Source organism: Triturus cristatus, chromosome 1_1, assembly GCF_964204655.1.
Source record: "Triturus cristatus chromosome 1_1, aTriCri1.1, whole genome shotgun sequence".
Taxonomy (NCBI): domain Eukaryota; kingdom Metazoa; phylum Chordata; class Amphibia; order Caudata; family Salamandridae; genus Triturus; species Triturus cristatus.
Window position 1 is genome coordinate 90,817,714 of NC_140579.1, and position 23,951 is coordinate 90,841,664.

General features: G+C 50.7%; 1 protein-coding gene and 1 long non-coding RNA gene across 2 annotated transcripts in view; both read right to left on the bottom strand.

Moving 5' to 3' along the window:
• The window catches only part of LOC146869574 (uncharacterized), a 105,312-nt gene that overhangs the window by 66,652 nt on the left and 14,709 nt on the right, over window positions 1-23,951 (bottom strand). The window lies entirely within an intron of this gene.
• On the bottom strand, window positions 5,515-6,423 carry LOC146869575 (uncharacterized). Its single transcript, XR_014961837.1, has 4 exons — window positions 6,355-6,423; window positions 6,129-6,251; window positions 5,989-6,040; window positions 5,515-5,899 (listed from the first exon to the last, which is right to left on the bottom strand). It is a non-coding gene; the product is annotated as an uncharacterized LOC146869575 (long non-coding RNA).

Genomic DNA, 23,951 nt, shown 5'->3' on the forward strand with positions numbered 1-23,951 from the left:
TGTGCTCAATGAAACGGCAAGTAGTAACGGCTGTGTGGGCAGTATAGAGGCAATCACCTGTCGGTTCCGATTTCTTCCGAACCGGGTCAGAGCCCATGGCGGCTGCTGGACAACACAACACTTACCACAGCATCATGCGAACACTGAAAGGCAACGGTCAGGAAACAATTAAAAACAAGCGTGCGCGGCAGCAGGGGGAGAGGAGGGGGCCTGCGCGATTCACTTGCGGGAGCAAGCGGCTGGCGCCGCGATAATTGATAACATATGGCACCAGCCGCTCGCTCCCGCAAGTGAATCTACAGGCGTGCACGCGTTGCCATTGAAGGTAATGAACACGTGCACGTTTTTGATCGCGAAGCTGTACCGATGACTAAAGGTCTCTCCTATGCAGCGCATGCGCGCTGCGTAGGAGAGACCTAAAAACCATGGGTGGTACATCCTTCTCTGTTCAAGCAGCCAAACTATGGAACTCTTTACCCCCAACATAAGATCCATAGACCACCACCTTATCTTCAGGAAACTTCAAGAATTGGCTCTTCCCCACATAAGCACCATACGCAAACAGAACTATACAGCATATCCCTCCGTACATAAGCATTTATTTGTACTATAGATATCTACCTATATACGTGTATTGCTTTGTATAAGCATGTAGAATAATTATGTTTAAAATGTTTGTGTTTTTCAGTACAACACTTGAAAATCAGAATTCATCCACTGCTTCTTTAATCCACATATACTTACTTCCTTTACGCATCTATATACTTTACATGTACTTGGATCTCTAGATTTATTACTTTTCTCCTAAAAAGGAATATTCAATGCACTACCCTATTTTTCACCCTATACCTCTATCAATATCTTTAATCTACATATATTTATTTCCTTTATGCATCTATAGACTTTCCACATACTTATGGATCTATATATTTAATACTTTCTTCTAATTCAGCATATCCAATGCCCTATCCTATTTCTCACCCTATGCCTCTCTCAATATATCTTCTACCTCAACTATTTGACTCACCCAAACCTCTTTCTACTTCTCTTTCCAATATACTACACTATTTTTCAACCTATACCTCTATCAATACATCCTCTACATCCACTTCACTACATTTCAAACCCCATACCAAAATAGCCCTTTCTAGACTCTCCCCTACTCTACCCCTCCTTCCATCATCTGACACCTCTTTTACTATACCGATCCCCCAAAACAAGCCTGTCTAAACTCTGCCCTCTGACTCTTCCACTCCACATCCCTTTTTACTCATCCCAAGCCTCCTCCTACTGCTAGGACCTTAAACAAAAGTCTAAATTGTTCACTCTTCTATCCCTCCACTATCCTTTTCAATCAAAATAACAGACTAACAAGTCCACTTCTCATATTTCACTATACTAATTAAACACTAATCCTTTATGGGTTCCGGAGTAGCGTGCTAGTCGCCAAAAAAGTGCTTCGTCGCCTCAGCAGGGGTAGTAAGCGCTATATAAATGCAATACAATGCATCGAGTGCGAGGCTTCAATGAGCTGCAATGGAGGCTTGCTGTTTTAGGAGCAGCGGTTACCAGCGAGGACTTCACTACAAGACTGCTTCCCCCACTAGAAGCAAAGCATGATGCGTGACAAACAAGCGCTTACTTGGAGGATCATCTGCAGAAGTATGTAAAAGCACTATAATTCTGGTCAGATCTTTTCCAAAAAAGTAATTTCTTTTTTTTATGCAAAGGAACACAGCATCAAAAATGCAAACACATGCTTGTATTAAATAATAAGGTCTAACAACAAGTATTATGCTAGGATCACAACTTTCGCACACACCCAAACCACGCTGTGCTGCCTCCACTGTCTGAGCTGTGTGCCTATTAGACCCACTTCCACCATTCTACCTACTACACCCACTTGTAAATAACGTGCCTCTCTCTGTCTTTGATGCTAGTGGCAGGATATGCTCGTTTGTGATGTGTGTGGATCTGACCAATCAGATTCAGACACTGGAGCCACTCTTCAAGGCCTTCCCTGCTACTTCCACCAACCATGGAACAACCTAACACAGTGGCATGAATCCCTGTATGATATCCACCGGGCAGCGACATATAAATGCATTAAATATGAAGTCTCGTTTACAACTACTATTCCCATTCTATCGTTAGTATTGAGGACTCAACGTACATTTCATTTTGTGGCAATTTCATGAATTTCTACATTTTTATAAAAGGTCAAACTGCTGCTCCATAATTACTCTGAATAAAGCAAATATAATGCATTTTTCTTGTCAGTGGGATGGTTATGACAGTTAATGAGCATTGGTATGTAGGTCACCTCACATAAAAACTTTGTTCCAAGAACATTCTAGGATTAAGAGGACTTTTGTGGCTTCTTTTTATTCTTTGCAAACTTTAGAAAGAACGCGGGCATTGTGCGTTTTGCATCTGTGTTTGTTTGGGCAGTTTGCACACGCCCCCTGCTCTCCAAGAGGCCATCAAGAGAGTCATTGAAGTTCAACTTAAGACTCCCTCACTCTGAAACAAGGCAAACAGGAAGGTGGATCTACTGATAAATCAGCAAGAAGTGCTTAGTAAGTTATTCTCTGAACTACATGATTCAAACTCAGCTTTGACTGCCTCAGAACAGGCTAATACTTTGGAAAAAAAACCTTTAAAACCCTCATCTTTGTCCTTTATTTTCCTGAACTCTCTGCAGGCCCTACAGTGGGGCCCAAGTATACTTTCCACCCCTAGCTGCAGCACCACTGCCACCAGGAATGAGACTGGTTTGTATCAGTTCCTGGAGTCTGATGGAAGCACACACATTGACTACAGATCTCCTCCCCATACTTCTGGATCTGCTTTCTCTGCCTTAGGACGAAATTGAGGGGGTGTGGCCTGACACGTTAAGATGACGGTCGCACTTTAAGAGTGCTCCGGACCCCTCATCATTTGCGTGGATGAGTGACTGCTGGGGACTGAGCTATCCTGTGACCGGAGGATCGGCCGCTATATTGGGCGTTGGGGACCCCATGGTTCTGGGGACCCCTCCTCCCTCTCCCAATCTGGGCTTGGTTTCTGCCCGGCCCTCCACCTACCATCTTGACAGGAGGGATCTGATCAATGTACCCTGGAGGCGGGATTGGAATTGGCTGCATTGGGGGGGGCGAGAGAGCAGGACCTGCCTGAACTATCCTCCGAGGCTTCCTGGGCCTGGGTGCGTGGGGCCTCTCTCCGGCTGCGGCAGGGATCATCAACTCGCTCCGGATCTCCACCCTTGCAGCCATAATACTGGGTCTGCTCATGGAGGGGATTTGCACGGTGGTTGGCCGGTTTCCTGCCTCATGACCGGTGGTGGATCCCCAGCCGCTGTCCGGCGCTCCGGAGTGAAGGTGGGTGCGTGCTGCATTTGTGGTGGGGGCGCGCAGGGGAATTCCTGGCCCGAGCCCCCTCTACTCCTGGTCTGGGCCAGAGTTATCACACCCTGCCTCGCCGCCAGCCACTGTGAGGACCTCCCATTGAAGCCTGGCCCACCCCGGCCTGCTCTATCAATCCATCACGCATTGAATACCTCCTGGCCCTTCACACACCAGAGTTGCTCACTGGCCTGAACCAGCAGTCATATCACTCACCCCTCTGCGGTCACGCAGGACTCTTGGGATTTTCCCGTTCCAATTACTGGGCTCACATTGATGGCATGCTCTTGGGATATTACTGTGGACATACCTGGCTGACAAGGGCAAGACCTGAAGAACTGACTCTAAGGAGGTCTCCGTGGTCCCCCATGGTGAGGTGGGGCTGACTTTCCCTATCCGGCCAACGTCGGAACGACGCCCTGAGAACCCGGGTGTGTGCGGAAGGCGACGGCGCAGGCGCCGGTGCTGAGCCTATAGAGTCCAGACCAGGACCTAGGTGTCAACTACACTTTGCAGAGGTCCCACGGAGGGAGGAGGAACTGGCCACATCCATCAAGCGGCGAGGGGCCCCCTCCGCCATCCTCCCCTTGGCCTGCCTAGTGGCACCCTCACCGGCCTGGGTGAGACATTGTTCTTCTTGGACCAGCCACGACTTCGAGCGGCGGTGGGGGGTGGGGAAAGAGATGTCCGGACCTGCTTTAACCAGTACCTTGGCATTGGTGGGCTTGTGTGGGGGTGAGTTCAGTGTCCGGGCCTGGGCCTCTCCCACCAGGGAACGTCTGCCCCAAGAGCCTATAACCCCCAGCCAACCAGATATTCGGGTTCCTAAACTCACGGCCGAAATGGGTAGAGACCACACCCCGAAGACACCCGCTCCACAGACCCAAACTAAAATGGACCAGTACACCACCGCTGAGCGGAACGGGCATCTGGCAGTTCCTCCCTTGCCGTTAGACCTTTCGACCATCCTGCAAGCTATCGGTACCTCCCAGCCCTCAGTGGAGAGCAAGATAGGCGAAGTCCGGGTGGGCATGGCCCTTAGCGAAAGGACCTTCGTAATGCCACAGCGAGAATTTCGGAGGTGGAGTCGCGTCTCTCCACCTGAAGACGAACTTGGGACAGTTGAAAACCCAAGTGGCCCGCCTAGAGAATCAAACCTTGGAACTACATCGTCTGGCAGAAGATGCAGAAAAACGCTTGCGGCGAAACTATTTACGCCGGATAGGTTTCCCCAAAGGGGTCGAGCAGGGACAGGCGGACACCTTTGTGGAGACTTGGGTGAAGTCATGGATACCTCTGCGGATCCAGTCTGCTTCCCCTCTCACCTTGTCTCATCCTCCACAAACACTCATCTCCTCCCAAGCCACAGTGGTGACACACCCGGTCCCACAGGAGGGGGGTGAAATATTGGCTGAGGGGTAGACGCCGCGGTCGCCGGGCCTCGGGTCCCAGTTGTTTATCTCTTGCGAGGCTCCTCTGGCTCTCAACAACCACAGCAGAGCCAGTTCGCAGTATGATCTGAGCTGTGGTCCGATCCATGTGGGGAAGTACGTCACGCCTTGTCAGACTCCAATTGGTCTAGAAGTCCCGCGCTCCAAGGATCCGGTGAAGACACAGGAATCTGATTTGTAGAGGCCCACAAGGCTGAACGGAGGCTGAACTCTTGGGATATATTACGTTAATAAGTAGCTGATGACACTAACATCTGTCACTATGGAGGGGTCCATTATTGCCACGAACTGCCCTGCTAAAAGTCTTAGCTTAGCGATTTGTTATTGTTAACTTATTTTTTTTTTCAGTGCGACAGATCCCTCAGTTCTGGAAGTATAGGGTGGGGGGTTTGTAGGGGGGAGGAATGGTCTGTTGTCCTCCGAATTGTTTTCACCCTGGCTCCGCTTGAGCCATTGCTTTACTTTAACGACCTGAAGAACAAATTCTGGTTTTGGCTCGAAAGCAGCAAGGCCAAGCCACATATAATTAAAAAAACAGCGATAGTGCCACTGCTGCACTTAACTTTATACACAATTGTAGAACGTGAACTGAATGAAACAATTTCACTGCCAACCACCTTTTCCGTTGAATTTAATTCAAATTATTTTAATGCCATACATTTGCTTATTAGTTTGCACGGTTTCACTATGACAATTATGACATTCCAAAAAGACACACAAAATAGAAAAAATTCATCAATAATATTATTTACATTGCATAGACAAATTTAAACGACACCATCACTAGCATACTTCATTCACTCAGGAAAAACAGGCAACCTCAACAATCACACAGACTGAACACTATTTTGACAACAAACAGTAATTAAATGTGGAAAAAATACACTGTAGGAAAAAATGCATCAGGCCATTGGCAGATATAACTTGAAACAGTTATAATATTTTGCATAACATTATTTTGAAAATAATTGGCCAACAGCGACGAAGGGTCTACGCGTTTCGAATCCCGTCAATTGTGGGGATTCTCATCAGGACCAACACCCTCTGAAATGAAACAGAAACAACACTAAATACTAACCAATGACCCTGTGCCAATTGACTGTCAGGCCGCATGTCTCATTCTCTCATCTTACCTGCTAGGTGTGCACAGTAGGGGCTTTCAACATGGACCATGAAACCAAAAGCCTTAAAGGAAGGGGAAAAGAAATTAGCAAGTACGTCACCTTTGGACAAAACCTTTAAAGTTCCGAAGTGATCTATGTGGTAGTCTTACTTTTCAGGCTAATGTGATGTCAATGAAGTGTGTTCTGACGGCGGGAGGTAGTTTTGCTATTTCCAATTTGAGCAGTCCACCGGCTTCCAATGGAAGAAAAGCCTTTTTAATTGTTCATATATTCTGACAGATAAAAAGAGAAAAGAAGCCCGTTAATGGTTTCCCTTCTAGAAGGATATTCTCCACTGTCTGTTGACACGGAGCTCCGGGATACGATCGCGCTTACCTCAGAGCAATCGTTGTGAGAAGTTAAAGCAATCCTCTCTCCGTGCGTTTGCCGCCGTTCAGGTTGAAGATCCAAGGGGAAGTGACGTCTCTTTTACGGTCCTTGTGTCCGCCGTAATGGGTGCCTGGGATTTGTGGTTTGCAAGGAACGATTGACTCGTCCGTCTTATGCGTATAAAAATAACATCACGGGAGTGATTATATGTGGGTGATGATCTAATAGTTTCGATTGCATGAGCTTCAAAGTCGTAATAGGAGGGCATTCAAAGTATTTCTAGGGGCCCGAAAAAATCGTAGCAAGATGGTGCGGGGTTCGTGGGAAATGTAGTTTAGGCCTGATGTTTTTTAGATTGAACTTTATCAAAATGAAAGGAAGACAAATCCAGCACGCTGTGTGGACGAACTCTGGGTTGGCCATGAGAAACATGTTGGCATGAATCATGTGTGCATGTTTGAGAATTGCCGAACTTTGTGTAAAAAGAACCAAACGAGACTGGGGACACTTCACAAGTTGTAAATTTCAGAAATTTCATTCAAACCGTCCACTGACGTATTGAATTTAATGATAAGCATGGCTTCCCTTTTTAACAATTTCGCATCAAGATCACCACCTCGGCTATCTTGTGAGACTTTGGAAATCACGGTCCATTTAACATCATTTTCCGTATGGTTGTTAAGATGCCAATGATTGACCAGTGTACTTCCCAAAGTACACAAAGATCAGAACTGCCCCCCGGGACGGCCAATAGTCTCGGGCTGTGAATCACTTACTGAACCAATTTCAAAATTATTATTATTATTATTTTTGTAGAGCGCATAGTCACCCTGAGGTATCCCAGCGCTAAAAAAAACCCCTAACTCTTCAGTTCAGTGGGCCAGGAGCAAACAAGAGGTGAAGAGGGGGGGGAGGGGACAAGAATCAGAGTAAGGGAAGGCGTGAGTCATTGGGGAAAAAGATGAGTCTTTAGCTGCTTCCTGAAGCGAAGGTATTGTGGTTCGAGTCGCGAGGGAGCGAGTTCCAAAGACGTGCGGTTTGAACTGAGAAGCGTCTTCCTCCAGCTCGGGCTTTCTTGAATCTGGGGGTAGTGATGAAATTTTCTGTGTCAGACCGGAGGGATCTTGTGGCTTTATAGGGAGTGATGAGTTTACTAAGAACTGGGGGGCCTTGATTTTGCAGTAGTTTGTGGGCTAGGCATAAAGCCTTGAATTTGACTCGCTCCCTTATGGGAAGCCAATGGAGGAGTTTTAGAGCAGGTTTAGCGGAAGTTCTGACAGGGGTATTTGTGATAATCCGGGATGCGGTATTCTGGATTCTCTGAAGCTTGTTGAGGGTCGCTTCAGGAGCGCCCAGATAAATCACATTGCTGTAGTCAAGCCTTGATAGTATAAGGCCTTGAATTAGCAATTTTTGGGAGTTGAAGGGTAAGAGGGGCAGGACTTTCCTCAGGGATTTCAGGAGCCCGAAACAGGTCCCGGCTACTTTCTTTGCCTGTACTGTAAATGAGAGGTCAGTGTCGATCCATACCCCCAGACTTTTAACCTCTTCTTTTGGGTCGGGGGGGGGGCCCAGGCAGGCTGGCCAGATGTTAGGGGAGAGTGAGAGACCTTTCGGGCCGAGGAGCAGGACTTCAGTTTTTGTCCCGTTTAATTTTAGAGCTGACTTATTCATCCAACAATGAACCTGCGTAAGGCAGTTGAATAGGTCTGCTGATTGTTGTCTGGGGTGTTGAATTAAATTCAACGGAAAAGGTGGTTGGCAGTGAAATTGTTTCATTCAGTTCACGTTCTACAATTGTGTATAAAGTTAAGTGCAGCAGTGGCACTATCGCTGTTTTGTTACTTTAACGACAGCTTGCTAGTTGTACACAACATCACCCTCGACAGACAGCATATCACCTTGCACATGCCACACCTTTCTATCCTAACCGCGATGCTCCGCTCCCCCTGGGACCTGGGTCCTTCGGTCCTCCCCGCCCACATCTCACATACTAGCCAGATGCCCACCAGCAGTAGATCTCTCCACGTTCTGTCATGGAACGTGTATGGCTTGCTGGATTGCATCAAACGTGCAGCGGTCCTCTAATACGCCCAACGCCACGCTCCCGATGTGCTCCTCCTTCCGGAGACTCATCTCCTGGGAACCCATTGCCCATTTCTAGCAAGATACAGGTTTGACAGGGTGCGGCACTTCGGTTTCATGCAGGGCTCCCGGGGGGGGGTGGCCATACTAATCCAGAGGGGCCTTCCCTGCACCCCTGCACAGGTGATGATCGATGCACGGGGCCGCTATGTGGCCATATCCAGTAGGCTTGAAGGTCACACCCTGAACCTAACCTCAACATATATCCCACCCAACATACTCCCCACTACTCTCCATCACCTTACAGCTGTAATCTCCGCCATGCCCCTGGTTCAGACAGTAAGCAGGGAGACTTTAATGCAGTTATGCAACTGTTACTTGGCACAACTGGAGAACCATCCTTGTCGCGCCTATCTCACTCCAAGAGGCTGTCGGATTGGTCAGCTGCCTTTGGTCTATGTGACAACTGCCGAATTTGGAATCCCCGGGGGAAAATATATACCCACACTTTGGCGGCCCACCATACTCACTCTCGCATCGATTTGCTCCTCCTGCCTGCCACTGATTGCCAACATGTCTGTAACATCTCTATTTTCGCCCGTGGAATCTCAGGCCACTCAGCCATTTTGTTATGCTTGGGAGGCGCCTCTGACGGTTTGGCGACTGAACGCGTGGTTATTGGAAGACAGATTAAGGACACGCTTGCAGTGGAGTTGCAGCATTATTTCCTTATCAACCAGGGTTCGGTCCCCTCTCCGGGCACACTCTGGGAGGCTGGTAAGGCCACCTTACGTGGCATAGCCAGGGGCCTGGTGCACACGAAATGTGCGGCACAGACTGTTTGCCTGACCCAGCTAGAGGCGCAAGCCGTCGACTGGAACTGACACTCATAACTACAGCCGAAACCCAACCCGCCAGATAGCTTGCAGCGATCCGGGATGAGATCCGTCAGATCTCCCCTGACTCTGCAAAGATGTTGTGGTGCTCCTCTGTGGCCCGTGTTTACGGGTGAGGTGACAAGAATGGAAAGTTGCTTCACAACTTAGTCGAATACCCCAAGGCTAACAGAATTATCCCCGAGATCCGAGACGCCGACCTATTGGACTGAGCCAAGAACCATGGACTTCCCGCAAATCCAAACAGATTTATACGGGGCTCCCATTCCACAGGCGATTCCACCCATCACCAGCGCAGTCCTAGTAGCCTGGCGCTCTGCCCTGTGATATACACACTGGGACAAGCGACTTACTCAACATACACCTTTATAGCATGGCACATGGCTGCGGGAGGCATCGAACCTTTAAGTCTTTCGGCAATGGGATCATGTCGGGATCTCGCTCCTTGGAGACGTATGGGTGGGGGACCACGTCAGGGCCTTCCCGGATCTACAACAACGTCACTCCCTTCACGCCTCCCAATTTGATAAATATCTACAACTCCGCCACGCTCTTACCGCACATATTCCCCCAGGTACGTCTGATGGAGCAAGGACTCGTAAAAAAGAGACTTGCTCGGAAGCAATCCGCTCGTGTAACTGACTAACAAGTTATTAATGCAGTGTTGTGAAAACGAATATGCACCACATGAACACGCGGGTTAGTGAAGCTTACGTATGTATATACTAACACGGATAACATTGAAGGACTAATACCGCTTTAAACGGGAAATCTGTTTTGCGCATACGTTAACTACATATACGTAGGATGACTGAATAATGCTTGGAGGGAAATTCTTGCGCATGAGCAGAAGCTTTAAAAATGGAGTCTTGAAGGCTCACATGCACGGCACCTGCTTAGCTGAAATGAAAACAAGCTATTTTACTAATGCTAATGCCGGGAAAAGTATGAATAAATATAATGGGATAGAGTAGAAGTGGGGGGTATACAGTGCAACCACTTTATTTGAGAAATTCACATTGGTCTTCTGACCTTCATCATTAGTGCGTATTTGGGCCTCTCTCACATAACTGAAGGAGCTGAGTGACGCGAAGTCCGCGCATGCCCACTGAGTGAAACCAGGAAGGTCATGACAAAGCAGTTGAAAGGAAGCCAAGATCGGATGCTACGGCGTGAGAAAGAGATGATGTAGAGTTCAACTATGAAGACATTCGTTATAATTTGTATCGACATTGTTACATTTAGCGTATGGGAATAGAATTTATGAACAAGCAAGCATTGGCATAGCCAATAGGTCTCGCCTTTGAGACCTTATAAGTGTTTAGCCTTGCAACAGTTAATGTTGTTGCAGTAAGGATATTGTGCTGCATAACAAAATACTTAGAAGGTCCCAAATGCGAGACCTATTGGCTATGCCAATGCTTGTTTTTCCTGTGCAGCGATTGTGGTTGCCATTTTATAACAGGAGTAATCTTTTTCCACATGAACCTAAAATCGAGATACAGGTCACATTGATTGAGTGAGTTGTTTAAAATAGCAACTCATTGTAATTTAAAGGCGTCCTCCCCATTATTTAAACTTCACATTGAAGCTGTGATTTGATACTACACGAACTCCCTGGTATGAATCGAAATTCCAGGTAAAGACTGGCTACAAGAGTCGTTATGAACTGGTTACAGAGGCAGACCTAGAACGCTAACCTTAAAATTCCGAATAGAAAATAGCGAACGACAAGCTCCCGGGAAATCAGCTCTAGAAAGAAGGTTGATCCATTTTGAAAGTAAAATTTATAATCAAAAAGTTCTTTTTTAAACTGGTACCTTGTTGGACCCGGCCTCGTGGCGTGGTCTCGAACCCTCCTACCCGACCGGGGCAGCCCCCACCCTTCGGGGTCCCTCCGGATTGCACCTTGCCACCCGCACCAGCCTACGCGACCCGGCTCGCCCCGGCCTCGGCCCCAGCGAAGCCCCGACACCGAGGCACCAAGATCCGGCCAGGGGGGGCACCACGTGGCCACTCCACCGATCCCGGAGGAGGAGGGACCCCAAACCGTCCCCCAACGCCTGGTTTCGATCGCCCTCCGGCCTATCTGGGCGCTGGCGCCTCTCCCGCTGGGTGTCTGGCCTCTCCCATCCCGGCCCCTCCGCCCCCCAGGTGCAAGGGTCCGGACATCAAAGGGTTCCAGACCTATATCTGGGGCCGCCCAGCACCTGGACGGCAGTTGTATCCTGGAGTCAAGAGCCCTGCTGATCGGATCGCGGCTGACCCTATGGAGAGAGACTCATTACCTGGGACTGGGAACTCGGAGCCCTGCTGACTGTCGCGGCTCCCCCCTTGCTGAGAAGAAGACCCTCACGGAACATCGGAGCCCTGCTGACCTCGTCGCGGCTCGACCTCGCAGAAGCAACCATCGGAGCCTGCTGACCTCGTCGCGGCTCGACCTCATCGAGGCAATCCCCCGAGCCCTGCGGACGACGTCCCGGCTCCCAGAACCCCCCAGCTCGAGGATTGAGAGCTAGGCGCAGGGTGTTCACGTACCACGCTGGTACGGAGACTGTCCCGCTACCCCATCCCTACAAGACTTTGAGACTCTTTTGGATCCCTCGATCCACCTGTAAATATTACCACAGAAATCTGCCTTGATTACCGATAAAGACTTAAGAGAATTGATACCCTGGTTGTGTCCCTTTGTGGTGGTGGGGTTGTTTGGCTGATACGATCATAGGAGAAGGACCTCGCCCAGGAGGCTTCTCAGCGGTGCTCGGCTACTCGCCTACGGAACGGTGGCCCTCTGGGCGGTCAGTCCGACACCATCGGGCTCCCAGAGGGCGCCCTTCTAACATTGGTGGCCAGCGGTGCGATCCGAGCCCGACGCAGATCGTACAGCGAGTAACTCACCCACTACCTACCTAGACACAGGGTAACCATGAACGACCAACAGACCACCCCAACCGCGGAGTTTCAACAAGAACGGTTGGAGGAATATACCCATAAGGAACTAAAACAGTTTTGTAAAGACAAAGGCATCGCGACCACCGGATTAAACACAAAAGAGGACCTGCAAAAAGCCCTAAAGACCTGGGTAGAGTCCGAAGCGGCCTCCCCCCAAACCGAAGAAAACCCGGTGCCAAACGTACACCGGCAACCAACCGCAGCCCCGGCAGAGGGGAGAACAACCAGCATAGAGACCGGCCTCTCCCCGGAAGAGATACGAGAACGGGAGAGGGTCAGGACCCACGAGTTGGAGCTCGCCCGACTGCGCCTGGACGGCGAACTCCTACTAGCCGAAAAGAAATTGGCCCTAGAGCAACTGCGGCTGCAAGAAGAAAGAGGAGTAAAAGAGGCACCGAGAACTGGAAGAGAGAAGGCTAACCCTCGAGCATGAGCGGGGCCTTAAAGAACTTGAAATCAAGTCCAGAAATGGAGAGACCGGCACCTCCGGAAACAGAGACACCCCTCCGTCGGCCGAGGCGAAAGTACATATCCCCAAGGAGGTCGTCAAAGAGTACTACAAGAACGACGACATCCAACAATGGTTCAAGGCCTACGAGGTAGCCATGACCGCCCATCGGGTACCCCGGAAGGATTGGGGTGCCGGCCTATGGGGACGGTTCCTCAGCGAAGGCAGAGACACACTGCTACAGCTCCCAGACGCAGTGATGACCTCTTATGACCATATGAAGGAGGCCCTGCTCACCCGCTATGGGCTCACCCCAGAGATGTACCGCCAACGCTTCCGGGACTGCAAGAAGCTCCCCGGTACCACCTGGGTGGAATACGTAGACTTTTTTAGCAGAGCCCTGGAAGGTTGGATCAAGGGCAGCAAGGTCACCTCCTACGAACAACTGTTCGACCTCATTGTATGGGAGCACCTCTCCAACAACTGCTTCATCGAGCTGAGACAGCACCTCCTCGACAGCAAGCTGACAGAGCCGCAGAAGCTCGCCGCCGAGGCCGATCGATGGGTGAACACCCGGGTTCCTCGGAACTCGATGGGGGAGTACCAACAGAACACCACGGGGCCCCCCCGCCAGCGGGGCGGAGGAGGGGGATCGAACAGGAACAGAGACTTTCCAGCGGGGCCACCCCGGAGTCCTCCCCGGGGACCGCCCTCGAACCGCACGTCCCCGTCCCTCGCCCGAAGAGGGCCCCCCAGCCCGACCAGGGCCTCGACCGACGGTAACGTGCTACAACTGCCAACAGCCAGGGCACTATGCCAGTGACCCTACCTGCCCCGTGAACCGACGGGCAGGGACCACCGGGCCACCCCCCCGCCAGTTGGCGGCCGCTGCCCTGGGGGAAGGGGGAGAAGAGGAAGAGAACTACAACGCCGGACCAACTGGGTGGGAACCCGCCGCCATGACATTGGTATGCCTGGGCAGCTGGAAAATGGTACCCCGGGCTCCCATCCCGAGCAACACCCATAAGTACCAACAGTGGGTCACCATTAATGGACGCCGGGCCGAAGCACTCCGAGACACCGGAGCCAGCGTAACAGCCGTCCGCTGCCACTTGGTGACCCCCGAACAGATCTTGCCTAATGTACTGTGCCCCGTCCGGTTGGCAGACAACACCGAGAGCTTGTGCCCGATGGCCCGGATCCCCTTCGAGTGGGGGGGGGGGGGGTTCACGACCGCCCGGGCCATCTGACCGAGCGTAGAGGCTCCCCCCAAAGAGCCGGAGTGGCCCGAACCACCACCTCCCTCCGTCAAAGAAGAAGCCGACACCAAGGCCGGGCCGCCAGAACTCGCCCTGGACGAGGTCGCCGCGCTCGGCGACCTCCCCGAACTCGCCCAATGGCGCCAAGAAGGTGGCCCCACAAGGGAGCAGTTCCGCCAAGAACAGAAGACCTGCCCCTCCCTCGAAGGGACCCGACAGCAAGCAGCCGCCCAGGCCGCCGGAGACCAGACGGGGACCAGACGGGGACCCACTGGGTCTATTGGGACAATGACCTCCTCTACAGCGAGCAGAAGACCGCAGAATTGGGGGCCAGCCGCGTGCTGGTGGTCCCCCTCAGATTCCGGGACTTCCTCCTCAATCCGGCGCATGATGTGCCCCTCGCCAGGCACCTGGGGCAGGACAAAACATACAGCCACCTGGTGACTCACTTCTACTGGCCCCGAATGTGGAAGGACATGGACAATCATTGCCGGACCTGCCCGACCTGCCAAGCCAGCGGGAAAAGGGTCAAAGCCCCTCTCCAGCCCTTTCCAATAGTCAGCACCCCGTTCGAGCGAGTGGGGATCGACACCGTGGGGCCCCTGGACCCCCGAACCTCCCAAGGACATCGCTTCATCCTCGTCCTGGTCGACCATGCCACCCGATACCCCGAGGCCATCCCTCTCCGAACAGTGACGGCCCCCGTGGTGGGCCGGGCCTTGATGGGAATCTTCTCCCGAGTAGGTTTCCCCTGGGAGGTTGTGAGCGACCGAGGCACCAACTTTATCTCGAAGTATATGCGGTCCCTGTGGCAACAGTGCGGGGTCACCTACAAATTCACCACCCCGTACCACCCCCAGGGGAACGGTCTAGTCGAACGATTTAACCGGACATTGAAAGGAATGATCAAGGGCCTGGAGGAGCCCCTGAGACGCAAGTGGGACGTCCTGCTGCCCTGCCTCCTGTTTGCCTATCGGGAGGTCCCGCAAAAGTCTCTGGGGTTCAGCCCCTTCGAACTCTTGTACGGACACCCTGTCCGAGGCCCTCTCAGCCTGGTCAAGGAAGGCTGGGAGACCACCATCCAAGATGCTCCCCCCCCGACGTCTACCGGTACCTCCTGACCCTGCGAAACCAAACACGGAAATTCAGGGAACTGGCCGAAGCCAACCTCGAGGCCAGCCAGGAGGAGATGAAACGCTGGTATGACCAGAACGCCTCCTCCATCGAGTTCGAGCCAGGCCAGCAGGTCTGGGTCATGTCGCCCGTCGACCCCTGTGCCCTCCAGGACAAGTGGACCAGGCCCTTCAAGGTGGTCGAGAAGAAGAGCCCCGTCACCTACCTGGTCGACCTGGAATCCCCCAGGAACCCCCTCCGGGTCCTACACGCCAACAGGCTCAAACCCCACTTTGCCCGAACAGAACTTAGCCTGTTGATGGCCACGGACGAGGGAGCCGAGGACGACTCCGAGCCCCTACCCGACCTCCTGAAAACCTCCGAAAAGGACGGCTCCGTGGAGGGAGTCATCCTCTCCGCCACCCTGACTCCCGATCAGCGCCGAGAGTGTCAAGGACTGCTGCATCGCTTCGCTGCTCTCTTCTCCCTCACTCCCGGAGTCACACGATGGTGCGTCCACGACGTCGACACCGGGGACAGCCCCCCCCGTGCGACACCGAGCCTACCGGGTCCCCGAGCGAGTGCGGGCCTGCATCCACGCCGAGGAGAGTTTCGATGGGACCCCCAACCGTCCCCCAACGCCTGGTTTCGATCGCCCTCCGGCCTTCCTGGGCGCTGGCGCCTCTCCCGCTGGGTGTCTGGCCTCTCCCATCCCGGCCCCTCCGCCCCCCAGGCGCAAGGGTCCGGACATCAAAGGGTTCCAGACCTATATCTGGGGCCGCCCAACACCTGGACGGCAGTTGTATCCTGGAGTCAAGAGCCCTGCTGATCGGATCGCGGCTGACCCTACGGAGAAAGACTCATTCCCTGGACTGGGAACTCGGAGCCCTGCTGACTGCGTCGCGGCTTCCCCCTTGCTGAGAAGAAGACCCTCACGGAACATAGAAGCCCTGCTGACCTCGTCGCGGCTCGACCTCATCGAGGCAATCCCCCGAGCCCTGCGGACGACGTCCCGGCTCCTGGAACCCCCAGCTCGAGGATTGAGAGCTAGGCGCAGGGTGTTCCCGTACCAGGCTGGTACCGAGACTGTCCCGCTACCCCATCCTTACAAGACTGAGACTCTTTTGGATCCCTCGATCCACCTGTAAATATTACCACAGAAATCTGCCTTGATTACCGATAAAGACTTAAGAGAATTGATACCCTGGTTGTGTCCCTTTGTGGTGGTGGGGTTGCTTGGCTGATACGATCATAGGAGAAGGACCTAACCCAGGATGCTTCTCAGCGGCGCTCGGCTACTCGCCTACGGAACGGTGGCCCTCGGGGTGGTCAGTCCGACACCATCGGGCTCCCGGAGGGCACCCTTCTAACATACCTATTGCGGAAGAGTCCGCAAAACATACTGTTCTATCTTTTAGTTATTTTATTTTTGTGACTTTATATAGCGTAGATTGGCCCAAAGGCACTAGAGCAATTCACAAGACAGAGCAGAAAGTACATAGTTGCCATGCTTTCACATTCCATATGTGTGCACTGCATTTCCATGGTTTCAGTGTTTAGGTAAAAGTCACATTCTACTACCAAATTTGACACTTTTAGGGGGGGGGGGGGAGGGAGAAAGAGAGAGATATCAATCGAGATAGATCTAATCAGACAATAGCTCCTCGAGCTGCAGTCACTTGGGGGGTGGGGGGGTTGTTAGAGTAGACTGCAGCTAAACTAACTAGTAAACTAAAAGCGCTAAAAAAGAAGAAGAGGCACCAACGAGTGTATTGATAAAATAAGAGTAGAAGCTACAGAGAGAACCGAACTTCACCAATTGTGGTCGAAAGAATGAGTGGAATTTTATAAGAAACCATGGATAAAGTAAAAATTACATAGAATAAGGCAGACAAGAAGACATCAACGAAGAGAGCAAAATTTACAAAAATATAGGACAGGTTAAACTGCTACTTAGTGAAGGGCGGGGGGTGGGGGAAATGTGAAATAGAACAGGAGGAAACTTGAAATAAACTGCGTAAAGATACAATTAAAATAAAAGTAATAAGCATGAAGATAACCACATGGTAATGAAAAAGGGTGGAAGCGACAGACAATGGGTATGAAAAGGAAGTGTTAAATATGGAAACAAAGTCACAAAAGTACGATCAAAAGGCACAAAAAAAGCTTTGTGTGCATGGAACGAGTCAATAAGCGAGTGGCAAGGGATCTGGGTGGAGGGAAGTAGAATGACAAAGACGGCCGTTAAATGTAGGGGCGGGCACAGAGCAACAACATACTACGAGGGATGCAGCTAACCGGGGGAAAGGAAACAAGAGGAGCAGAAATGGCTAAGAAAAGAAGCAGCATGGGAAATGGCTACGGTGAATCCAACCTTTGTAAATAATTGAAGCAAGGAAGAAAACGGGCAAGACCACGCGTTATGGACACTTAATAAACAAGGCGTGGACAAAAAGTGGACGCGAGTGTTGCGCGCGTGATGGAAAAGTGAAAGTAGGCTGCGTGCGCGAAAGTGAAAGGGATTGCGGCTGTACATATTGCAAAGCTGCCGACTGCGTGCATGCACGCTCGTGTGAAGGCAAGCTTGTCGCCAGCCAGCAGCACTTTGAAAACTCACCTACTAAATGTCTCTCCGAGCAGCGAATGCACCCTGACTCAGCAAGACCTAAAAAGTAAGGGGATGGGTTACGGACAGTGGTTTAACTGAATTTTGTTACATGCAAGCCTGACCAATCAAATTTCGTATTTTCCTGATATTGAAACTTTAATGGGTGGAACATGGAGAAACCGAAGGTATATTTAAGAACGCTTTAGTTAGTTAGTACAGATGCTGTGATGCGGAGTGCGCAGACGATGCTGAGAGAGAGATGCTGATGAAGAATTGAAGAAGTGCAGAACTGGGTGGAGGGAGCCGATTGCAGAGCTTTCTATCCTAATTTAATTGGGTTAGATCAGAAGATCGCAGAAGAATCTCAAAAGAGGAAGAGTGCGTCAGAGAGGGGTGCGGCGCAACCGTCGGTATTCTAGAGCGGTCTACTATTCTGTCCTGATTCCTGTCCTGAAGTCTTTGTCTCCTGATCTGGCCCAGGGGACCCTTACCAGCCCTTTGGCCAGGGGGTTGGTCTTCCACACCATTCTTGGTAAATATAATTTTTCGTTATTTGCAAATGTTCTTTTCTCTCGGTCCTCTCCCTTTCTGAGCATGGATTATTGGAGGAGTCTGATGCAAATGCATGGGGTTTATTAATCAAATTTTCTCACCCATGAATGTTGGTGACTGCACTGTAGTTTTGAGATGGTTCACATGCGTTTAATTTAGATAAATATTCAAAACTTTCCTGAGTCTGTGGTTTATTTATCACATTTAAAGTATAAGTAAGTTAGCTTTATGCTATTCTCACCTTCCACTAGTTCAACTAATGGTCCATTGACCAGAGGAAAGAACTTTTTGATCCGAGAAGGGTTAGTTAGAAGGTGAACAGGAGTATTAAATAACTAATCCTGAATATTGTTAAAATCACAAACTCGACAACCAGCGGTTTTACGCACTGAGTTTATGGGCCAAGGTGAGTATATTGTAGTGGAGTATCTGTTGAACCGCTGGATCACGTCGATTCCCGAATTTAGCCCGTTGGAGGCCCAGGTTATGATGGGAAACTTGGGCAGAGAAGGGGTGTCACGGATATACCACTCCCTAGTGAATAATGGGCCCTCTACCCTGGACTCGCTGCGAACCCGCTGGGAAGAGTGGCTGGGTCCCCTAGAAGAAGCAGACTGGTGCGACCCCTTATGGCTCCCAAAAGTCTTACGACCTCCTCTAAACTCAGTCTTATCCAACTTTATTATCTACACATGGCCTACTTCACCCCTGTGCGCCTACATAAGGCGGGACTGCACCCCTCCCCAGATTGCACACTATGTGGCCAAGTCCCGGCCAACTTGCACCACATGGTCTGGTTGTGCCCTGGTCTTGCCCTGTTCTTGTCGGGGGTGGAATATGAGCTTTCGCAGACTCTGGGTTGGCAGGTTCACCATGATCCCATACGCCTTCTCCTGGGGGTATTTGATGTCTGGATGGCTCTAGATCCGAGAAACATTTTCTGGGCACGGCGGTGGCGGTGGCCAAGCGAGACATCGCGGCGGCCTGGGCTCAGGCCAAATCCCCTTCCCTGCGAAAGTGGCAACGAGTGGTGGACTGGTGCGTGGCCCAGGAAGAGCCTCTCTTTGAGTCCCGGTGTTGTCCTGGGAAGTTCCACAAGGTATGGGGCAAATGGCTGAACTTACCATTTTGAATTATTGGCTCTGCTTTTCTCGCACATCGCTCTACTGTCTTTCAACTGGGGTGGTCTGCTCGAATTACTTCAATCATGACTGTGGCTTTTGTTGTCTGTTATTGATGGTCGCTGATCTACTATGCAATTGTATGCTGTCCTCTTGTCTGTCTGTTTTTCAAATGCAAATAAACTTTATTATCAAAAAAGAAGGAATTGATTTGGGTGAGAAGACCACTATTTGCCAATGGGTCAGTTGACTAGGTAAAGACTGATCAAATGTGGGTGAGATGTGGCGCAGGGGCCAGAGTGGCTGATTCCGGAGCGCAGGGCTCACAGTATGATTGCTTGCGGCAGCTCAGCATCATGTGACTCTGGGCAAAGCTCACTTAATCTGCTTGACGGCCCCCAGCGCCTGGATACCCTTAGGGGTGATTCGTTTGCACTTTACAAATAGGAATTAAATGTGGAATTAAAAATGCAGTACTGCACTGATGAAAGCTGCACACCTTGAGGAGCTCTTGGTCAGCTGACTAATGCAGGGAGGAGATTTTACCCAGAATTCGGGAGCCCTTTAAGGCTGCGATATTTTCTGGAGAATTCAGGAAGATCTAGAGTGAATTTAGAGGGGCCAATGTTTCAAGCTCAAAAACAAACCACTGGGACAATACATCCGCATGATTTGAAGGAAATTTTAATACACAAGGATTAAGTGCCTGTAAATAAAATTTTAAAATAACTTTACATAAAAGTGGGCACTATAATGTTATCTCTTCAGAATAGGCTTCCTTCATGAAAACATCCTTAAGGACCGATCTGACTAACTATGGCGGCCTGTTCAACAAATCGCCACTTAGACTGATGAACTAGAACTAGGGTCTCTGCATCGCCCCAACATCTCTATTAAGCTTTTTTATCTATTGACCATATCACAGGTAATGAACGATGAGAACCTATCCTCAAATCTCAGATGAGTTCAGCAGTTCACTAAACCTTAAATCACCCTAAATTTGAATAAGAAAATATAAATTGCGGCATGCGAGTGAAGAAGATGATTGGAGGGGAGAGTGAGCATAGAGAGGACAGGTAGAGATTAGGAGGCAGAAATTAAGAGGGGGAGCATGGAGAGTAGTGGTGGAAGAAAGCAGGGGAGTAATATCTAATGAACATGTATAAAGTGATACAGAGTAAGTGAAAGAATGTGAGATTTAAATGGTACGAAAGAGAGAGACAAAAGAAGAGTTAGACTGATGAGTTGAAAACCGATGAGGGGGGGGGGAAAGCCCCTGCACTGTGGTCACTCAAGACCAGTTCTGTGGGCAGCTCCTCTCCCACTGGGATTGGAGCCTGACTGGCTAGGAGGACAAAAAAAAGGCAAGCGAGGTGTGAGCCACATCTGCCAGTGGCAGAGTGGGCCTCCTTTGAAGTTATGCAAGGGGCTGGGCACAGCCCCCAGGGCTATCCTGTCAAGGGAAGGACAATCTCTCCACACACCCAAGGCCAATCTCGCAGCTCCTGGGTGACAGGAGGAAGTTCATGCAAGTGGGCTTATACAGGCAAGAGGTGACTTTTAAAAGTACCTTTTGGGAAACATTTAGTACAAATCCAAATTTACTTTTCATCTGTTTCTATGCAGAGAGAACATTCAGATTTAATATTAACTCTGAATGTTTTCCAAGGGAACAGCTAACCCTGCTACAGTGAAAATAGCTTTGAGCCCTTGTCACTGTAAGTAAATATTTTAGATTAAACCTATAGACGTCCTACTTTTAAATGCCATGACCCTACCTTATTGGCCATTGAGGCCAACTCAGGGATGACTTAATATTTAAAACGAGGATTTAGGCCTGTCATTGCGTACCCTGGAGGAGTTGCAATTAATAAATCGGGGTTGGAGTGGTTAGTTGCCCAGCCCAAGTTTTTGTGACAAAGAGGACATCTAGTTGTCGACTCTCGATAAACTACGCAGCCTCATGGGCGTGTTTAACAAGGGACCGTGCATTGATCAGTGCCAAGCGAAATTCAAAGGAGGACGGAGGCTGTGTGTTTTTGGGGAAGGAATATTGGACATTACTCACTCAGGCCCGGATACCTGGAATCCACAGTCGTTGCATTTAAAACTGGAGGGATCCTGACTAGGATCTAACCGTAGACAGGCGTGATCTGGTAAATTAAATAAATGAAGAGCTTTGCCCGAGCATGAAATCCCGATTTCCTTTTCTGGTGTAAAAAGGGCAGCGTCTCCGGCCCTCGGTGCGTTCCTGGCGTGGACGGGGGCAGACGGGCCTGCTGCGCGCGTCCGACCCAGCATATGTTTTTATTGCTGGCTGAGCGTGATCTGCAAGCCCCCGCCGTAAGGGATTAGACAGGGGAGGGACTGCTTTTTAATTTAATTATTTCTATAGTGCAAGTCCTACCTCAGGAAGTCGCACGCTGCACAAAAGTCTCGGCAGTATCCGAGGGCACATACATGCTACTAAGTGAGGGTGCTGCTGGGGGCAGTGGTGGTGGATTTGGTCCTGGTGGTGGTGCTTGAAGTGAGGGTGCTGCTGGGGACAGTGGTGGTGGATCTGGTCCTGGTGGTGGTGCTTGAAGTGAGGGTGCTGCTGGGGACAGTGGTGGTGGATCTGGTCCTGGTGGTGGTGCTTGAAGTGAGGGTGCTGCTGGGGACAGTGGTGGTGGATCTGGTCCTGGTGGTGGTGCTTGAAGTGAGGGTGCTGCTGGGGACAGTGGTGGTGGATCTGGTCCTGGTGGTGGTGCTTGAAGTGAGGGTGCTGCTGGGGACAGAGATGGTAGAACCGGTACTGGCAGTAGCGCTTGAAGTGATCCTACTGCTTGTGTTGGGTGCTCCAATGACTGTGGTGGGGCAGTGGTGGTAGAAACAGTCCTGGCGGTGGTGCTTGAAGTGAGGGTGCTGCATGGGACAGTGCTGGTGGAACCGGTCCCCATGGTGGTGCTTGAAGTGAGGGTCCTGCATGTGTTGGATGTTTTACTAACTGTGGTGGGGCAGTGGTGGTGGAACCGGTCCTGGACGTGGTGCATGACATGAGGGTGCTGCATGGGACAGTGTTTGTGGAACTGGTCCTGGTTGTGGTGCTTGAAGTGAGGGTGCTGCTGGGGGCAGTGATGGTGGAACCGGTCCTGGCGGTGGTGCTTGGGATGAGGGTGCTGCTATTCTTGGATACGCTATTAACTGTGGTAGGGCAGTGGTGGTGGTGGAACTGGTCCCAAGCCAGGCGCGCAACGCCCTTTGGGCTCAACGGGCTTCAGCTTCCCACCCCCTGTCGTGTGTGTCCGCCCGGGCTAAGAGCTTTCTGGGCACACACGGTTTTTGAGCTGCCAGCCACACCAGAGTACTTCACAGGGCTTTAGAAAACCACCAGCCTCGCCACAGCTGACGCAAGGAGCACCCTCATTCCAGCACCACCGCCAGGACTAGATCCACCACCACTGCCCCACGCAGCACCCTCACTTCAAGCACCACAACCAGGACCACGGGCAGGGAAACTGCTGTGTCCTGGATGTTGGCTCCCTGGAACACAGTGCTTCAGACAGCCCCAGGGGATTCGGTCCACGGGATCTTTCACGGCTGGGGGGGGGGAGGTGGGGGGGGAGGGGGTTGAATACCCCCTTTAATTTAATTTCTGCCGCAGGGATGGGGTCCCGGGCCTATTGAGATTCAGGGAGTGAGGCTGCTCACCCTCCCTCACCTTTATTTTAAATCAGCCTTGGGAAAAGGTGTCCCAGTGGCCATTTCAGGCTTGGGGAGGGGAGCCATACACCCCCCCCCTTCCCTTTAGTAGAATTTTGGTTTCCAGGGGATGGGGTTCCTGGATCCTAATTGAGGCTCAGAAGGCAGACACATGTCAAATATGTTTTGCCCTCTGGTCTCTCCACCCTCCCCCAGGATCTGAAAACTTTCTGGGAAAAAAGAAGTCTATCCGAGCGGATGGGGTATCCCTTCACGTATTTGTTTTCCTTTTGTTTAGAACTCAGAAGGAGTCCTGCCTTAAGATGGCTGCTTCTACATAGTTGTTGATGTGGTAGCAGCCAATCGGATCTCAGCTTGAGATCTGTCGGGTAAGCAAATCCCCTGCAGGGTGAATTATAGTTTGAGCATTAATTGCTCAAAGACTAATGAATGGATTTATGCCAAATCGACATAGCACGCTTTCTGGACCAAATTTGGTGTTAATCCGTTTAGTGGTTTTTGAGGTATCATTATTCAATTTTCCTATGGAAAATGAATGGGGAAAACTCGTAATGGGACTACAGCTTTTTCTCAGCCTGCTTGATTGAAACTTTCCAGGAAGAAACTGAGGCAAATGAGATTTTTTTTATGCAAAGCTTAGTACAGATTCATCAAAAGGAGCCAAAGTTATTAGGAAAACAAAAGATGCTTTTCCTATTGAAACACAGATCTAACTAGAACTACCCAGTGTCAAACCGCACTGATATATAGAGATAGATATATACACACACACAACCTCTGGAGGTCACCCACATCACTCTCTTGCTGTCTCTCTGTCCGCCTCTCTCTCGCTCCATCTATTTCCCAGTAATTGTCATGCTCCACCCT